Genomic DNA, 7,240 nt, shown 5'->3' with positions numbered 1-7,240 from the left:
TACATTGTAGCCACAGCCACCCTGGGGCGCACTGACAGAGGCGAGGCTGCCGGACACTGGCGCCACCAGGCCCTCTGACCACCACCAGTTGGCAACGGGTGAAGTGTCTTGCCCAAGGACACAACGACCGAGACTGTCCAAGCACGATTGCCCCACAAAGGCATGCAAGCAGTCTGGTTGCCATTTTAGCTACAGGAAATAAATGTATTCATGTCATTTCAGCCGCTTAAGAAAAGTATGAAGTGTGTTAGCAACTGTACAGGGAGTGCAGAATTATTAGGCAAATGAGTATTTTGTCCACATCATCCTCTTCATGCATGTTGTCTTACTCCAAGCTGTATAGGCTCGAAAGCCTACTACCAATTAAGCATATTAGGTGATGTGCATCTCTGTAATGAGAAGGGGTGTGGTCTAATGACATCAACACCCTATATCAGGTGTGCATAATTATTAGGCAACGTCCTTTCCTTTGGCAAAATGGGTCAAAAGAAGGACTTGACAGGCTCAGAAAAGTCAAAAATAGTGAGATATCTTGCAGAGGGATGCAGCAGTCTCAAAATTGCAAAGCTTCTGAAGCGTGATCATCGAACAATCAAGCGTTTCATTCAAAATAGTCAACAGGGTCGCAAGAAGCGTGTGGAAAAACCAAGGCGCAAAATAACTGCCCATGAACTGAGAAAAGTCAAGCGTGCAGCTGCCAAGATGCCACTTGCCACCAGTTTGGCCATATTTCAGAGCTGCAACATCACTGGAGTGCCCAAAAGCACAAGGTGTGCAATACTCAGAGACAATTCTCTGCAGTTCAATGGGATGATATGGCAGTAATGATATTTACTCTGTGTGATGTGTAATGTTATGTGGCATTACCAATTAAGAGAACTTAATAACTCTGTTTTTAAAGCCCAATTACTATAAACTTCATGAGTGTTAAATCTTGAAAAAGAGGATGCATAACAGACTTCGTTACCAAGGCCTTTTTTCAGTCCTTATGTTGAATATAAAACAAAAGACAATCTCACTACAAAGCCTCTTGTACAAGGTCTTAAATGTGTGTCTGTTTATCTTAATAGCAGGTTATTATATTTCAAAGTTTCATGATGTTTTGACTATAAAAGGGTTTTAATCCAAATATAGCACAGATCCAATTATTTCCTCCACAGCAGTAAAACCAAAGGAGAGAAAGCAGTGAGAGAAGCAATTCCCACAATGAAATCACATGACCACAAACCACATAACAGAGCTGCAGTTTATCTACTCAAAAACAATAAAACTGTGCTTTAACTAGAAACATATAGCATTTCCTCCCTGTAGCCAACAGTGTATTGCTGCTTAACTCTGAGTTTAAGGATGTTGAAGAACACTTAACTTCAGATCGATAATGTTTCAGTCTTTGTCTCCCAGTGGAGCAAGTGAAACCTTACTGAAGTTCAGTGAATCTTATTAGTATGGAACACAACACCATCCATACATTACAAGTGTTTGGTCAGCTGCCTATGGGCAGTTTTATTCTGGTGCTTTATCCTACATAGTTTAGTCAAAGCAAATAATGAGCACAGGACAAAGTTACAGTGTGCTTTGATTTCAGTAATGCAAACTGCATCACAGTGCAGAGTCAGGTAAATTACTAGGGACAACAGGATTATATCATAATGCACAACAGGAAAATCAAGGTTAGAAGTTCTTTACTTAGTCAAACCACTTAAAATGTACTGTAAGAGACACTGAAACCATTGTAGAACATGTATGTGTTTACCTCTGCTGCAGCTATAAAAAGCACGTCTGCTTGCTTACCCAAGTGAGGAAATATTTTCTCAGAAGACTAGTAATCTTGATGAATGGCTTTTGCAATTATCTTTCATTCCTCTTCATTTATATTCTAAAGTGTTGGACAGAGACAAATCATCCTGTGTCTTCTTTTGTTGTTTCGTAACTTCTATGGATATTGACCATCAGTTACTCACTCACACACACAGGGAAACACAGGCAGACACACACAAACACTAAGATATGGCATATACTAACACTCGAGTGCACATATTAGCATAGCATAGTGATTAAGTGGGATTGCATAGTATACACTACAGAGCTAAGCAGATGGAGCGAGTGGGAGGTACAGGCTCTGAAAATGCTGTGGATTTAGAGGTTTCACAGGTGTATCACCATCCATTATAACAGTGAATGTGCGTGTGTGTGCGTGTTTGTGCGTGTGTGTGTGCATGTGTGTGTGAGAGAGAGAGAGAGCAAGAGGGATGCGCCTTTCTATTTTTGCTCCTGGGCTGGTCAGCAGGCTTGTCCTGGTGAGTCTGGGTGTCTGTCATGACAATGACATACAGACACACTGACAGAGGAGATGGAGGGTCAGCCTGGTGCATCCTGGGAAAGGTCTAGTAAGTGCACATCTTGACACAACTAAACATGATTCATGTTAGGTTGTGCTTTGGTGTTTGCTAAAGAATGGATCAAATACTTCATTAAAAACACTTATTAATTGCATGCTTCTAAGTTATTTCTTGCGGCAGATTTTTCATTATAGATTCATTTTGTAAAGACTGTTCTGAATTAATTGACAAATTAGTTGTAATTTTGCCTTCGCCACAGTGGATTTTAAATCAGACAATCAAGATGTGATTGAAGTTCAGAATTTCAGCTTTAATTCAAGGGCTTTACAAAAGCATTGCATCAAGTGTTTAGGAATCGCAATAATTCTTATACATAATCACCCATTTTCAAATAAACTAGCATATGTTTACATGTAAGGAATGTTTTTAATACTTGATGAAAATCCTTTGCAGTCGTTGACTGGCGGTCTAGTGTCCATGGACACCAAATGTTGTTTTCTTCTTTGAAGTGGTGCCTTCAGTAACTGAATAGCATGCTTTCCTTTTGTTGAAATCAAGGGACTGACTTGCCCGTTGAAGAACATCCCATTTGTTTCCCTTGAACAAGTCTCGGGTTGCTTTTACAGTGTGCTTTGCACCATTATACATTTCCACTGTGAAAAGCTGGTTCTTTCTTCTCCGTCCTTCCTCTTCCTATATCATGTTAATACAAGTTCATCTTGGTTTCATTTGTAAAAAGAACCTGTGGCGGTTTTGTTAGATGTTTTCTGGTAATGTGGCGTTCCGGTTCATGACTGTAACCAGTGGTTTGCACCTTGTCATAAACCCTCTGTATTCACATTCATAAAGACTTGGCTGTAAACTTTAACAACGATACATCTACGAAGATATTCTTGACTTGGCTAAATATTACGAAGTTATTTTTGTTAACCAATGAAACAATTTTGTAATCATCCAATTTAGATGTCTACTGCGGACTTTAAAGATTTTTAGTGTTGCTGGGCGGTCAGTGCATGCTCTCTTTTTAAGAACATACTAGATTACTGATATGTCCATTCCCAATGACCTAATGATAGCTGATAATAGCTCTATCGTGATTAGCACGCTAAGGAGCCCCAAATTCAGACTTTGGAGGAATATAAGATGTAACAAAAATAAGCTGTTTAATTAAGATGATTTAAATAACACCATGAGAGGAAAAGTGCACGTGTGCACACACACACAAAAACAAACAAACCTCTACAACAGCCATACAAGGGAACAAGGGAATTTGCTGAGACAGACTGTTGGAACAGTCCTATTTAAACACATGAGAGTAATTAGAAGAAGTGGACACAACAGGGTAACAAGACTCAGACAATAACAATCAAAGACAATGACACATGAGGAAGTAAAGCTAAACATAAGACACTAGAGACAAGTAACAATACTAGATAGGAAGAAACTGACAAATACAGACGCCAGACACACATGCGCACAGTCATTTAACATTCAGGGAAACTAGAAAAAAATGAACCAAAACACAAGCAATCTGGTAATGCATGTGAAAAGCTAATAGAAGCTAGGTTTCAATTAAACAATAACTAAAAATAATAATCCTAACAAAAATCCTGAAGGATCCTGAAATCCTGAAAAACATAAATAAAAAGCTTAAAATAACAGACCTAAAGGCCATAATGGCCTCCTTACCTTGTATCAACATCTCTTTGGACCTCATATTGAGAGTTCTATTGAACATCTACCGAATGTATGCTCAACCGTTAGAATCATCTCTAGATTTCTTTATCTGCTTAATTTGTCATGAAATAAGGAGAGAACAGGCCACACTGGTCATTTAGCATTCAGCATGTGATGTAGCTTCACTGGCACAAAGAAGAGAATGATGTTGTCAGCAAGGCTTCATGTTCAGACAGAAACCAAGGCAAATTTGTTAAAGTGGAACACCACACGAAACAGAGTAAATAAAATAATAAAATTGTTCAAAAATCTGATCTGATACTGAGTGATATGAAAGTGTGGACAGGATTCATCATAGATTCACACATTGTCCGACATGATATGTCTCAGCAGGCCTAAGCATAGATTGTGGTTCACACATGAACCAGTCCTTCAGTGCAGTTATTCTCCTATCCCCTATTGATTGTGGTGTTGGATAGAGACATATTAATCAGAGTCATCTGGCCTTCTTTGTTCTCCATCGTCTCCCTGCGTTCTTGTCCTCTCTCTTAATTTGATCTCACTTTCTGTTTGGTTTTGCCTTTCCCTTCTCTTTCTCCCGTTCTCACATATCTGCCTATGACTTTCTCTGACTCTGCAGTTTTGTGTCACTTATGTGAACACTGTGTCTTCTGAAGGGCAGAGTCAGATATTTTATAATGTCCTTTACAACAAAGACAAAATATATCCTATATGTATGTGTACAAGGGGCAAAAAAATTCCCTTGCTGTACATCCAATCCATGGTGATACCCCTCAAAGGAGACATTTTAAGACATACTGCAATAAATCTCCATTATTATATAGTGAGGATATCAAGGGAGAGGTATAACAGTGAGTGTCTGTAAACAGAAAACACGGTGGAGACTCTGTCAAAGCCTGCATTTCTTGTCAACGTTGTCAAAATTGATTAAATTATAAATGCAGAAAAGTACCATCAGACTTTGATCCTACTGTTAACTGGAAAGTGTTTCAATGGCAAAGAGTTCGATTTTTAAGGATATCAGTGTTCCCAAATACACTGCCAATGCAATAAAAGCATCACTGGTAGGGAAGGCAATTGATAAGAATTTAGAAATTCTGATCCCATTATCGATATCACTCATCGATTCTCATTGGGTTCTTATTGGCTACACTTTGAGAGTCACTACCATCGCTAAGCAGCATATCAAAGACATTACATTTGTGCAAATTAATTGCATGCTGTTTGGTCAAATGTTTGTGCATGTTGGAGGTATTTTGCCTGTTGGGGTAATTACTAAAAAAGTAATGTATTACATATATTACACAGAACACTTTCCTAAAAGTAATGCAGAACATTACTTAACTACTCACAGGAGAAATTAATTTGTTACACTACTCATTACATCTGTTGTTACATGAAACACGTTGTCTACATATGTTACAGTCCCACACACCAACACAAATCCCTATTCTAATGAAGACACATATATAATCTTTCTCCTACTATTTAAGTATGAATACAAAGCAAAGATAAAAACCAGTATAAAGAAACATGGAAACATTGTTACCTGTTGAAGTTCAGGGTCTGGTTGCTGGGCGTGGGTCTGCATTCACTCAGTTTTAACACAGTCTGGGTTCTGGGCTAGCTTAGGGTTAGCATGCTGTATATGCTAGTACTTGCAAAGAGCCAAAGTTGTGTTGGAAGTATAATGCAGTTGTGTCTGTTCTGGATGCAGTTTGCACTTTACCATTGTGCTCTCACCCTTTTGTGCAATAAAAATAAAAATAATGTTCATATCCACGTTGTAGATGTCACCACTATTTTTCTCCTCCAGCACACACACTGAAGTCAGCTGATTGTAGTACTTGTGCCGGAGCTGTGAGTGGAATTGAAAGGCAAGCAGGCTAACAATTCCAAGGAATTGAACTGCTGGGAGCCGGACGTCTAAAAGTACTGGTTCTTGATTCCCACCCCTAATACCTGAATATAAAAATACACAATGGAACATTATCAGTCATAGACTGGCGTCCTAAGAGCTTGAATTTCAACATCATTGAATCACTGTGGGATCATCTTGACATAGAATGAAACAAAAGGCAGCAATAGCCAAAGAAGAGCTTTGAATGTCCTTCGAGACGTCCTGTAGACTACTTGAAGAAATTACAGCTTGCCTAAGAAAGTTCAGGCTGTGTTGAAGAATAAAGGTGGTCAGACTAAATGTTGACTTTCAAGCTTGTTAGAATTATACAAACTCTTTTTTTGCCACATATACTTAATTTCCATTTACAGCGCTATTGGACCACCTGTATAGTAAAAAAAATTGTAAATAATATATATATTTATTTAACATATTTTTAGGCAAACTGTAACAAACTAAATTCATGCTTTTATAACCAGATTTCAACCAGCACAGCAAACTTCACTGAGAAGTCAAAAATTAATCAAGCATAACGTTCAACCACTAAATTAATTTACCTCTTTGAAATGCAAGTAAATTACTGCAATTTTGGTGTTTTAAAAAACTCCGATTTACTGCTTTACTATTTGTTCTGCTTTTTTAAAACAGAAAATTTAAATATGAATGGATAATAACAATAATTTTAGCATTAAAAATATCATATTGATTGTGCATACTGATGTAACCATTACAGCAACATAAAAAAATATTTTGATAATTACTAACACTGTTAGTTTAGAGCAGCTCTTATATAAACCTTACACTGGGTGGTGGTCTAATAAATGTTCACAATTCGTTTGCATTTTTCAGTGCATGACCACACCTATTGCTCCTAGCTGACTGAAGTCCATTCATTCAACATAGGAGAAGTGTATGTGAAATGCATGTGTATGTCACAAAAACCCCTTTGCCTTTTTAAATCAGTTAAGGTAACTGTTCCCTTTTCTTTCTCAACATCACTTTTGGTCTATACTACAAGCCCAAGAGGGGTGAAATATTGCAGTGTTGTCCATCACAGATGATTTTTGTTGGCACTGTTATAACATGCCAAATTACTTCTCACGGTTCATTTTGCATTCAGTGGGAGCTATGCATCTTAATGATGTAGTTAAATCTAAATAAAGACTTCACTAAAATAGATTTTCAATGAGTCACATTGGGTACATGCAGCTTTTTGTAAAGCCATATTTACTCTGAGTTAAACTGCTAGTTCCAAAAGTGAATAACGTTAACTGTCACATCTGATATATATATGTGTGTGTGT

The 7,240-nt window shown here is 37.8% G+C and overlaps 1 protein-coding gene across 4 annotated transcripts in view; it reads left to right on the top strand.

Annotated features, from left to right (window-relative positions):
* LOC102294880 (FERM domain-containing protein 5) overlaps window positions 1-7,240 on the top strand; it is an 84,027-nt gene that overhangs the window by 55,557 nt on the left and 21,230 nt on the right. The window lies entirely within an intron of this gene.

Source organism: Haplochromis burtoni, unplaced genomic scaffold, assembly GCF_018398535.1.
Source record: "Haplochromis burtoni strain Fernald_Lab_line unplaced genomic scaffold, NCSU_Asbu1 Contig_187, whole genome shotgun sequence".
Classification (NCBI taxonomy): Eukaryota; Metazoa; Chordata; class Actinopteri; order Cichliformes; family Cichlidae; genus Haplochromis; species Haplochromis burtoni.
This window is presented reverse-complemented; position numbering and strand designations above follow the sequence as displayed.